This window comes from Nannospalax galili, unplaced genomic scaffold (assembly GCF_000622305.1).
Source record: "Nannospalax galili isolate Female #2095 unplaced genomic scaffold, S.galili_v1.0 scaffold639, whole genome shotgun sequence".
In the NCBI taxonomy this organism is placed as follows: domain Eukaryota; kingdom Metazoa; phylum Chordata; class Mammalia; order Rodentia; family Spalacidae; genus Nannospalax; species Nannospalax galili.
This window is the reverse complement of record NW_008344644.1, coordinates 549,294-562,231: the sequence shown is the minus strand read 5'-3', so window position 1 is coordinate 562,231 and position 12,938 is coordinate 549,294. Positions and strand designations below refer to the sequence as shown.

The window sequence follows — 12,938 nt, the reverse complement described above, 5'->3', positions numbered from 1 at the left end:
CCCATAACTCCAGTTCCAGGGGATCTAAAACCCTCTTCTGGTCTCTTCAGGCATTGCATGTTCATGGTACACTTACATACAGCCAGCAAGATACTCATACACATTAAAAAAAATAAGTTAAATAAAAAACATACATAGTATCTTGAGTGTGTAACAGTAGTAATTACAGGTGGAAACATTAATATCTTTTATTATAACAGGCAGTTTGAAATTCTTTTTTTTTTAATAAAGCAACTACTTTGAAGCATCCAGAAGATTAAATTTGGCATTTTTGACTTCTTTTTTTTTGAGGCATTTATTTACCTTTGTAGTAATTGTGTTACATTTAACAAGTTTTTATCTAAACTATTTTTTTCTTTAAAATTAATATAGAGATGAATTGTCTCAAATACTATAATAGAGCACATTAAGACTAGCTATAAACTTTAAGATGTCATTATAAGCTTTGAAGCAGGTTTTAAAAATAACTAGTTTCTTTTTTAAAGGTTAAAAACTCATTCAATTTTATGTCTTACAGGGCTTATACTGAGTTCAGTATTGTATAACTGTATTAATTCAACTGTGAACCTAAAAATTTTATAGCCATTTTTGAAAGAGACGTATCTTTGCTCTGGAAATTGTTATTGAGTATGTTAAAGTAGTAATGAAATGTTTCTAAAAAATAAATAAATAAATTTTAAAAAATGAAAAAAAAAACTAGTTTTCTTTTAAATATTTAGAGCTGTTTTTACATAGGCTTGGCAAAGATAGGGACCTAGACAAACCTATTCCTTGCGTTTAGAGAGGCGGTAGTGGGTTTAAAATGCTTAAAATGCATATATATCTACAGAGATATGTGGTTTTTTTGTTTGTTTGTTTGTTTGTTTGTTTGTTTTTTCTTTTTTGGTCTTTTTTAGACAGGGTCTCTCTATAGCCCCAGCTGACCTGGATCTCACTGAGATCCACCTGCCTCTGCTTCCCAAGTGCTCGGATTAAAGGCATGTGCCACCACGCCAGGCAAGTGTTCTTTTTTAATCCTTGAATAAAGAGTTTAGCATCTCAGGATACCAGTTATCCATAGGGAAATTGTACCCTGCAGCAGGAATGATCATCTCTTAAAACCAGCTTATATCCTCAAGCAATCGAAGCCGTGTTACAGAACCAAGGTTGAGACAAGGGGAAAAGCGCTAACATTTGAGCAGAGCTGTGTAATTAAGTGTATCTTTAAAAAAACTTAAACTGAAAAGCTCATGTTATTTCTGTCAAAAAGATCTCGGACTGTTAGTCACCTTTGCTTGTTTCTCCAGAGTATCCCATTGCTTTAATATCCACAGATGGCATACCAGTCATGTGGCCAAGTCAGCGTAGTGCGTAGTTGGGACCTTTTTCTTTAAAATTTTGGTTTTATCATGAGCCAAAAAGGTAGCTGGGCTAATTTAACAATTCCAGTTTACATGAGAACTTACTTATAAGCCAATTTGATGCTAGGTACATTATTTTTTAAAAAACATAAGCTCATGTCGGCAGTGCATTCATACACAATCAATTATAAGGTAGATTTTATAATTCCTCTTTGTTGAGATAGCTCTTGTAATTTTCATTGTGAGGAGGAAACAACACAAAGATCTTCAGCAAACATGCACACATTGTTTTACATGTAGTCTATTTTTTCATGTTATTTGTTTATTTTACATGTAGTCTTAAAAACTTTTAGCATCTGCAGTAGCGTTTTTGGTATTTTGTGTTTTGTAGCTTTCAAAATTCTGTTTCAGTAATGCTAGTTAATATAATGTTTATTACTGTGAATAACTGGAATGTTGAAGTCAAATAAAAAATAATAAATATATAAAAAGACTCATTATGGTTATTTAGTTTTGAGAAATTAAAGGAGAGCCAGATGTCGTGGCTCAGGCCTTTAGTCCCAGCTCTTGGGAGGCAGAGACAGGCAGATCTCAGAGATGGAGGCCAGCCTAACAAACTTATTCCTAACTTGTGATCTTGGACAAGGCAACTTCCTGATTCTGACCCCAAAGGATGCTTCAGATTGAGTTTAGCTTTGGGTATGTAGTCTCTGACTACTCTCTGCCTATCACAGTTTCTGAGGGATAAATAGGTCATCAGTTTTGTTTGTTGAGAAACTCATCCAGTAAATTCTTATAGAAAACACTTAAAAATAAAATATCCAAAGTGGGGGCTGGAGGCCTTCCTCTACATCCTCCAGCTTATTTTCAGGGACAAGATCTCTCACTGGAACCTGGAATTTTCTAACTAACTAGTCGATGAACTCCATGGATCCCACTGTCGCTCGGTGCCTCCCCAGCACTGAGGTAACAGAAGCCACTTAATTTTTTATTATTTACTTATTTTTAAATTTTTATTTCCTTTTTTATTTAAAAATTATTTTGAGAATATTTACTATTTTATGCAACTTTGAGAGCACATTTAACATTTTAAATGTGCTAAGGGTGGTTTTTATCACACAATTTCCTATTGATTTGAAGACCAATTAATGTGAAATAATTGTTAAAGATCTTTAATGCTATGAATTAATTTCAACCAAATTGAAAGTAAATTTTTAAAAAAAAAATATACAAACCGTTAAGATATCAGCTTTGTAGAACAAAGACTGCATAGAAACCATCCTCTGGAGTTCTTTCCCTAGTGATCCTGTGTTCTACTCAGCTTACTGGGCAGGTCATGAAGAAGATGTTAAACGCAGTGGGCAGGTGCCAAGCTAGAGTTTAAAAAGCTTACACAAACATTTTGAGTGTTAAGTTTGGATCCGGTATTCTAAATGAACATTGTTCGAGTAAAGTCAATAAAGCCCTGATGACAATTTTTAAGATTATCTTCTCAGCAGTTAACTTTAAAGTCTAAAGCATTGTTACAGTCTGATAATGGTAGTGGCTACATGTGTTGTGTATGCATGTGCTGAGAGCCTTGTACTGGCCAGACACTGGCATCCCTCCTGTGTCCTTCTCTGTTATTTACAGGGCCCCTCCCCGCCCCTATCTACCTACCTTGTACCTACCCATTCTACTCCGCAGAGCTGCAATTACAGGAACATACGACTGCACTTTCTTTTTACAGGGGTGCTGAGGATTTGAACTCAGTTGTTCATGCTTGTACAGTAAGTATTTACTTATTTGTCCAATCTTCAGCAGGATTAACTTTTTTAAACAAGTTCTTTTATGTGTATGAGTATATTGCTTGCATGTATGTATGTATACCCATGTTGTGTAGTACCTGCAGAGGCTAGAAGAGGGGTTGGATCTCCTGGAACTTGAGTTACAGATGGTTGTTAGCCACCATGTGTGTGCTGGGAGCCAAACCTGGGTGCTCTAAACCCCTGAGCCATCTCTCCAGCCCCAGGATTAACTTTTAAGTGAGGAGATAATGGTATGCAATGTTCTAATAATCCCTGGAGCAGATCAGAATGTCATGTCTCTACCCAGTGCCAGAGACTCCATTCTTTAAGATTTGTTTTTATTTTTTATATCTGTGTGTGTTTCTAACAGTAACACACACCAATATATGCCTATGTGCCTGTGGTGTCTGTGGAGGCCAGAAGACAGGGTCTGATCCTCTGATACGGGTGCTGGGAATCAAACACTGGTCTTCTGCAAGAACAATAAGGGCTTTTAACCTCTGAGCTATCTCCAGTCGCCTCAACAAAGAAAGCCCTTATTACCTTCACCTTTTATGTGGCAGTTGGAAGGTAGAGGTTCATTCTTAGTGGCCCTTAAGCCTGCTAATGCCAGTCTAGTTACCTAACATAATGTCTATATTAAGTCTACCAGGTTATTTTTGTCCCCAGTGAGTATACAGTTTGGAATGAGAAGCTGTGTGAAACTCAAGCGTAAGAGACAGTTAAGTTTTGCTGAATTAGATCTGAGAGGACCTAGAGGGGAGAGAATGGAGGGTGGATTTGACAGAAACACATGCACATGTGTGAAATTATCAGTTTTTAAAAGTTTTGCTGAATTATGTAACAGCTGCTCTGTTAGGAAAATTAGTGAGGCAGTTAGTGAGATGAAACGGAAAGAACGATACTCATGTCTGATTACTCGTCACCTAAAACTCCCAGTCAGCACCGAAGGCAGCAGCTCCTTATTCAGCTTCTCAGTCCACTTTATGATTCAGAACGTGGCAAGAGCCGTGTCCTTTTCAGCCAGCTTCATGACTGCCTTCTGCTGGCCTCCCTATCTACTGTCCCTTGATTCTTCATTTAACTGCCTCTGACTTCAGAATGCCCATCTCTGCCCTGCAGTTCTTTATTCAGGTCACTAGGTGATGGTTTCACTAGGTTTGAGAACTGCCTTGTATTTCCCTTGTGTGCTGAAAGTGAATGTTCATGTGTCCATTCTGCTGCAGCATTGAAACTGTTAATGTATTTTACATCATTATGTTAGCAGTTTTATATATAGTGCACTATTATATTTTCATGGCATTTTACAGATAAGATTATAGGTTTAATACTTTGTATGGCAAGTAAATGGCATCAGATGCTTTTTTGCTCCACCACTTTATTCTTTCTAGCTAAATACTAAGAGGGAAGGGAAGGTCAGAATTGAGGATCTTATTGTAGGAAGTTAGTGAGTTTACTTTTGCACTGTGGGTCATCAGCTGTTTTGACCTAGAAGTGTTTCATAGTTAGGTTTTAGTTATACAAGAGCTGTGAACTACTTGTGAGTATGTCTGAATTTGATGTCTTTATCCTCAGCAAAATGAAGTTAATACCTATTTGTAATTAAATGATTAAGTACTAGAGCCCTGTGCTAGACACATAAAACTGGCAAATAAGAAATGACTACTGTGTTGTCACAACACAGTTTGGGGGCTGAAGATGACTTAGGGTCTAGCATAATAGCCTGTAATTCCAGTTCTAGGGGATTCGACTCCCTCTTCTGGCCTCCGCAGGCACCTTTACACACATGTACATAAATAAAAATAAAATCTTTAAAAAATGCGAAATTTGTATTTATCATTGATAGGAAGTTAAGATGATGTCTTTGGCCAAAGCTTTTGTAATTGGCAGGTTTTAGCTAGTGAGTAGGAAAACAAAACAGCCTTTTCTTTCTTTTCATAAGTCTTTGGATTTGCCCTCTCGCTGAGGTAAAACTTCCTGGTGTGGTTTCCACCATACTTCAAGCAGCCTTGGTCCATGATGCACAGCAGCCTTCTAGTGGAGGAGCAGCCTCTGCTCATTTGCTCACGTGTTCTCTGTGGATTGCTAGTCTCCCTTTTGCCCCACAGCTTGGTGAGTTTTTTCTCCTTTTTGCAGAAAAAGAAGCAGCAAGGAACACTTGGCCCTTCCTCCCAGGGTGTTAACAGGGACGGTAAATGAGTCAGCATGTTCTGCCCTCCTCCTCTCTGCCACATCTGTCTGCCATCTGTCTACTCCCCACATTCTGACTTCTCTGTACTCCATAAAACATTCCTAAGGAGCCCCAAAGACACCCTGATATTGAGAACCGGCCCATGGCAGTTCTTTCCTATACCAAATAAACTTAATCCACAAATTGAAATTTTAGGAGAATAGCAAGAAACCTTTGGTACATTTCCCAAATCCTGTCAGGTGTGCTTGTATGACTGGGAGCTTTGGTTCCTGGCCCTCTCCCACGCTAGAGAGGAGTGGTGTGTTCTGTGTGTAAAGGAATCTCAGACATAAGTGCTTAAACTGCTCAGACTGTTCTGCCTGTCTCTTTTCTCTCTACATTTTCATTTCAGATTCCTTGTTAAATTGTTTTTATTGTTTAACATAGGACTGGGACGCTTAGAACATTTTTTTCTTGTCTGGGGAAGAGAAAAAATGGCAAGAGTAAGGAAATAAAATTGTGATCAAAGTAATAGGCTGAAGCCTGACTGGCTCTAAGTAGGTGACTGAATTCTGATTGATACTGAGACAGGGAATTAGAGCCCCGAGGCTCCTTGGGAAGCAGACTTGAGCTCTTCATTGCACAGGTGAGATTTACAGACTTCAGTAGAAGTCATGGGACAACAGCTGGAGGGGTGTGCCCTGGTGTATTTGACACCTTTTTCTCTGATTAAGATTGGATAATGCCCGAATTCACAAATGTCACTTTCACTAGTACTGCCTTCTTAGTATTATTTGCTTCATGATTTCAAGTTAGAGGATCATTATTGAAGCTTTAAATAGTTATTTAAGTACACGCCCATTTCTGAGCTCCTCAGATGTACGATTATAATCGAGTGGGAATCCCATTTCTATAGCCAGGGGATTGCAGTGTCCTGGTGTGTGTCCATGTGGTAGAACATGTGCCTTTGGATTCTGAAGAATATTTGATGGCATGAAAAATACTTGTGCTTATTGAGTGAAAGTTCTACATGATACTGTTACTAGGGAAATTGGGGTTCCTCTTGGGTTCTGAGGCTTTTTAATAAAAGAATTTAAAAATGGACTTAGAAGGAAACTTTAGGACCATTTCATTAGTTTGAGAATAATAAAACAGCCAGCATGGTAGACAAGCTGACGTTCTCTTAGCTGCCGAGAAGAGGGAGATGGGGAAGGGAAGAGAGCCAAGCATTTTGAGTTGCCTGCGTGCTCAGCAGTGCTGATTGGTAAGTAGCTGCTTGGCAACGGGACGGAAGTTGGGGCTTCAGAGACTGAGTGTGAGGAAATTAAGTCTAGACTTTTAGGAAAAGGCATAGAAAGATTGAGAAGAAGGAAAAAGGGCACCCTTTCTGAGTTCAGAACAAAAGTGGACAGGCTTAGCAGTGAAGATCTTCAAGTTATTGTCAGGGAAGGGACTTTGGGAAGTTCAAATTCATTATTGCATGAAGGGGATGATTATCCACCCCTCTTTTATTAAAGCTCCTGGCTCCTTGGCATGTCTTCAGGTGAACTGGCTTTCCTTGGGGGATGTGTACACTCCTGGCTAGGTGATTGACAGGTCCATCTGATTAAGGGAGGAGACAATAGTTTGTAATGTTCTAATCTCTGGAACTAGTTAGAATGTCTTCACCCAGGGCCAGAAGTAGTCCATTCTTTTGACCAGGAGGCCTAAGGAGCCACAGCTATTATGTTTTCCTTTTTTTTTTTTTTTCAACTGGGGAAACGGGAGATGGGGTCCAAAGCTGATCCTGAGGGAGGGGTCCATCCTCAATGGCTCCAAGGCCCATCCAGCTACTTAACAGAATAAAGAGTATAATACCAATACTGGCTGATTCCCTGTAGCTCTGTGGTGTAAATTATTTTTTATGTTGATTTTCTGTCCTAGACTCTCATTGTTAAATGTATTTTTATTTGTTAGGAAGTTATTCTCGACTTTTCTTTATCATATTTCATACAGTCTATGCACATGACCTCTCTTCAAGACCTTTCTTTGCTAAGCTTCTTTTAGTACTAAGGATTCCCCCAGCCTGAGCCAAAGTTTGGCAGTCTGACTTCCATTTCTGTCCTCAGACTCATGTTCTAGAGGGAGCTTCATGTGTGTTTATATGTTTATAAGGTATTTACTTCACCATCACTAGTGAAACTGTACCTGCTGTTCTGTACATGTTACTTTGAAAAACATTCACCTTCTTTCATTGCAGATGCATTTCACTTCCCAGTGGTCCTCTTCTCTCATCCTCCCAGTCAGTGTGGCTAGGTGACTGTTCTCATTAAACCAGCAGCTGAGTTTATTCCCTTTGACAATGTAAACAGTATGATTTCTCTGTCCTTCTGCAAAGTAATCCTTGTTTTTGATAGTTTTGATTTTTCCTTAGCATTTTATCTTAATTATTAATTGAAGATTAATATAAGTAAAATATTTTTATTTTTAATTGGCAAGTAGTAATTATACATGTTTCTGGGGTTGTCACGGTTTGAGTGAAATGTCGCCCTCAGGCTCATGTGTTTGGACATTTGGTTCCCAGTTGGTAATGCTGTAGAACCTTTAGGAGATGGGGCCTGTGTGGATGACGTGTGTTCTTGGTGGCTTGGATCTTAGAGATTATAGCTTTACATGCTTCCCTCCCCCACTCTACTTTTTCCCCTTTCCACCTTTCCCCCTTTCCCTCTCTTCCTGTCTCTCTCCTCTCTCACCCTTTCTTTTTCTTTTTTTTTTTAAAATAATTTGTTAAGAATTTCATACATGCGTATAAACTGTTTTGATCAAATCCATGTCCACTCCCTCCCCTCCAACTCCTCCCATATCTCCCCATCACTTTTTTCTGATAACTTCATGTACTCTTATTTTTTTATGGGGCTTTTGGCTACTCTAATATTCCCCCCCTCTGAAGAGGTAACCCTAAAATCTTTTAAAGATTAGATACAAGCTTCCAAATACTTTTGACATAAGAGGCTCAAGGACATTTTGACTTTTAGCCAAGGAACTGGCTACTTTTCCTTGGGGTCTTTTACCCTAACTGCCTAGCCAATTCCTACTTCCTATTCTTATCACACCATCCTCTGAAGGGGTTACATAGGGAATTGGGACGCAGACCGTTTTGGCAACTTGCATGCTGAACAGGGACACAGGGCCCTCACCCTTTCTTTTACTGACCCGCTCCTCCCCCTCCTCCTCCTCCCCCTCCCCCTCCTCCCTGTCCGCCTGTCTTTTCCCTCCCCGTCTACTTCCTGTCAACTCAGTGTAGGCAGCCCACTCATGCTTCTGCTGCCCAGCCTCCAGATGTTCAGGTGCTCTGCCCTCCTGGCCATGTTGACCTCACTCTCTTATACTGTGAGCAAATGTAAATCCTTCCTCTGTTACTCCCCCTCCTCCTCCTCCCCCTCCCCCTCCTCCCTGTCCGCCTGTCTTTTCCCTCCCCGTCTACTTCCTGTCAACTCAGTGTAGGCAGCCCACTCATGCTTCTGCTGCCCAGCCTCCAGATGTTCAGGTGCTCTGCCCTCCTGGCCATGTTGACCTCACTCTCTTATACTGTGAGCAAATGTAAATCCTTCCTCTGTTAAGTTGCTTGTCAGTTGATTGGTCACAGCCAGAAGAAAAGAAACAGAACAGGCGTTACAATGTGATGTGATATTTGTAATATTGAATGCTAAAATCAGGTTACTTGACTCAGTCACTTCATATACTTGGCATGGAATACATACTTTTACTTACTGTGTGTGTGTATAATATTTGAATGGTGTGTGTATATGCGCATGCACTCTAGCCCTTGTGTAGTGTCAGAGGATAGCTTTCAGAAGTCAGTTCTCTCCTTCCACCTTGTTTTTGAGGCAGGGTCTCTTGTTTTTGCCATGCTGGGTACTCCATGCTGGCCACTGAGTTTCTGTGTGATTGTCCTGCCTCTGCTTCCCATCCCTCATCCCACTGAGGCAGCACTGGGATTATGGATAGGTGATACCACTGCTAGCTTTTTTTCATGGGTTCTGGGGAAAGAACTCAAGTCATTAGGTTTGCATGCAAGCACTTTCACCTGCTGAGCCATCATTGTATTTAATAATGCATACACCATTTTGTGAATTAGGCCACTGCTGTGTATTTCTTCTCTCTAACCCTTTGATCGGCATTTCCCCTTTTCCCTGGGCTCTCCTTCCCCAGCCTCCAGTATATAAGTTGTCTGTTCACTGTGTTTCCTTAGCTGTGCAAACGTTTTTTGAGTGATGCAGTGTCAGTTGTTTTTTATTGTGGTTGTCTGTGCTTTTGAACTCATAGCCAAGAAATCTCTTCCCAGATAAATGCTGAGGTGGTGAACATCCCCCTGTTGCTTGCCTTCTGCCCTTCTTCCTTCCCTTCTTCCTTCCCTTCTTCCTTCCCTTCTTCCTTCTCTCACTTACGTAGCCATTGCTGGCCAGGAACATTAGTGGTGTAGACCCTGCTGGCCTCACATTTGCAGTGATCCTCCTATCTCTGCATCCTGAGTGCTGGGGATATGAGCTACTACACCCTGGTCCTTCATTTTCTTCTAGTAGTTTTATGATTTCTCAGTCTTACAGTTCAGTCTTTTTAAAAAATATCTATGTGGGGCTGGAGAGATGGCTTAGTGGTTAAGAGCACTTGGTGTTCTTGGAGAGGACCTGGGTTCGATTCGCAGCACCCACATGGCGGCCATGAACCATCCTTAACTCCAGTTCCAGGGGAATCCGAAGGCCTCTTCTGACATCTGCAGCATTGCATGACACAGGTGCACTCACATACATTCAGGCAATACACTCATACACATAAAATAAAAATTAAAAAAAATGTCTGTGTATGTGTGTGTCCCTGCATGAGTATGCAGAGCCACAAGAGGATGTCAGATCTCCTGAAGCTGGAGTTAAAGATAGTAGTGAGTCATTTGAAGTAGTTGCTTAGGAACTGAACTCAGGTCCTCTGCAAGAGCAACAAGCACTTTTAACTGCCAAGCCATCTCTAGCCCCTTGTGTTTAAGTCTTTAATCCATTTTTAGGTGATCAAAGAAAAATTCTGTTTGTTTGTTCTGAGATAAGGTAGGCTGTCTGACATGGACTACTCTGTGTAGACCAGGCTGGCTTCGAACTCACAGAGACCTGCCTGTCTCTGCCTCCTAAATGCTGGGATTAAAGGCATGTGCCATCACCTCTGCCTTGAGGTGATGTGCTGGATAGCTTTAGTGTCAACTTGACGCACCTGGGTTGAGGGAGCCTCAGTTGTGGAATTTCCTCTATTGGACTGGCCTGTGGCCATGTATGAGGGGCATCTTCTTGATGAGTGATGTGGGAGGGCCCAGCCCACTGTGGGTGGTGCCACCCCTGGGCAGGTGGGCCTGTGTTGCATAAGAAAGCAGGCTGAGCAGGGGCCAGGGGAGCAAGCCAGTAAGCAGCGTTCCTCCATGGCCTGTGCTCCAGCTCCTGCCTCCAGGTTCCTGCCCTGAGTTCCTAACTTGGGCTCCCTGATGAACTACGACCTGGGAGATGTAAGCTGAATAAACCCTTTCCTCCCCGAGTTGGTTTTGGTCAGAGTATTTTGTCACAACAATGAAGGAAAAAAAACCAGGACAGGTGATATTTGAATGTAGTGTGAAATGAGGCTCCCATTTCTTTTTTTGTGTAGATACTTGTTCTACTATCATTTATCGAAGAGGAAGAGACTGTTTTCTCCTTTGTGTTTTTTTCGGGGGGCACTTTTCATTGAAAAATTAGTTGAAATTTATTTCTGGGCCCTTTGCTGTCCTACTGTATTTTATGCCTGTAGCATGCTGATCTGCTTACTAAAGCTATTTGGAATAGGTTTTGAAGCCAGGTCATCGGTACCTTCAGGCTTGTTCTTTTTGCTCAGAGTTGCTTTGACTATTTGCAGTCTTTTGTGGTTCCATAAGAATTTTAGGGTTATTGTTCTTGTTTATGTGTGAAAAGTGGCATTGGAATTTTGATAGACGTTGTGTTGTGTCTGAAGGTTGCGTTAGCTGTATGGACATTTTGGCAGCTCTTCTAATTTTTTTGTCGTATATGCAGTTTCTTTCATCAGAGTTGTGTAGTCTTCAGTATGGAAACCTTTCATCTTGTTATCAGTCAGCTGACTGGGGTCCTTTTGCTCTACCTTTATGGAAATCATGGGTAGCAGTCTCCAAGTGACAACTTTAACATCCTTTGGATTTGACAGTGGTAAGCATGTGTGGCAGGTGGTTGGTGGGCAGTGTGTTACAGCTCTCGTATAGTTGTGGGACCCTTACTTCTGCAAGGTATAGGCCTAGAAAGTTGGGAATCCTTAGCTCTTGGCAGCAGCTAGCATTGCAGCTTCTTGCAGGCCCAGGTGTTGGCATTTCTCAGCCCTCAGAACCTCTCCCAGCTATCACTACTGAGGTTCTCTTTTCTAACTGCTTATGGCCTTGTTTCTGTCAGCCCCAGATTTCTGTTCTCTCTACTGCTGTTCCCCTTGTCTCTGTTGCAGCTGCCTTTTTGGATGTCAAGTAGCTGGTTACCTTCCCACTTTTACAGCTTGGCCTGCCAGCTGCTCGCCTGCCATTGGTGCGACATTTGCTTCTGTCTTTGCTGTTGCTCTGCTTCTTTATGCCAACCCACACTACGAAAAGTAGATAAGAGAAGGCTACTTGAGACTCTATTATTGGGCCTAACATAACAGCAGGCAAGGCAGCACAGGAGGGTGGCTCCCAGCCGGTTCTCCCAAGTTAGCTTGAACAGCATGCTTCTGCAGCCAGAGGAAGGGTGTTTGCACTAGTCATGTAAAGAGGGTTTATGTTTGTGTCTCTTCGATATCAGTGATATTAATCCCTTTGCTAGGTCACCAGGGAAGTGCTTCTACTCCGACCTATGGGAATGATTGTAGGATCACCTGGAGTTGACCAAGGCTTGTGATAGCAGGGAGTCTGGTATAAGCTGTTTAATGCAGTCCTGGCTTTGACTGCATCTTCAGGAGCTGAAGCAACCAGCTGTGACTGTTGTATGCTTTTCTTAAGGTGTCTATAAAATGTTCAGAACAGCTGGTAGACCAGGTTGGCTTTTGGAAAGCTCAGCAGAGATCCTCCTGCCTCCACCCCCTGAGCTTTGGGATTGTAGGTGTGCACCACCATGCCTGGCTTTTGCTCCCTTTTGATTACCATTTGTCTGGAGTATCTTTTCCAGCCCTTCATTCTTAGTTATGTGTGTCCTTGAGGCTAAGATTAGTATCTCTGTGTAGCATTATGATGGTGTGAGGTGATATATTAACATGATGAGACGAAGGAAGTGAATGATGTAGGTATTTGTGATGTAACCTTAGGCTAGTGGCTACTTTAATACAAGTGGTGCTATGCCCCAGCAGTTCTGCCAGATCTGAGATGATTACTGAGTTGACAAGCAGATACAGTGTCGCTATGCTGAACAGAAGCACGACTTACAGCTTGCATGGGGGTAGAGTGACATGGCATAGGATTTTACTATGCTATTTGGGAAGGTTACAACTTAGAACTGTAGGTTGGAGAGATGGGTCAGTGGTTAAGAGGACTTACTCCTCTTTCAGAGGATTGGGATTTGGTTCCCAGCACCCGTGGTGGCTAATACCCATTAAATCCTGTTCCAGGGATTCCCATACACT

At 41.5% G+C, this 12,938-nt stretch overlaps 1 protein-coding gene across 6 annotated transcripts in view; it reads left to right on the top strand.

The window, feature by feature from the left end:
* Pcmtd1 (protein-L-isoaspartate (D-aspartate) O-methyltransferase domain containing 1) overlaps positions 1–12,938 on the top strand; it is a 93,096-nt gene that overhangs the window by 24,025 nt on the left and 56,133 nt on the right. The window contains exon 1 of one of the 6 annotated variants that reach the window (XM_029567270.1): positions 3,088–3,109. The exons of the other annotated variants lie outside the window; for them this stretch is intronic. The gene's annotated coding sequence lies outside the window, so the exon portion shown is untranslated. Of the gene's footprint in view, positions 1–3,087; positions 3,110–12,938 lie in introns of those variants that run through there. 6 annotated transcript variants of the gene reach the window in all.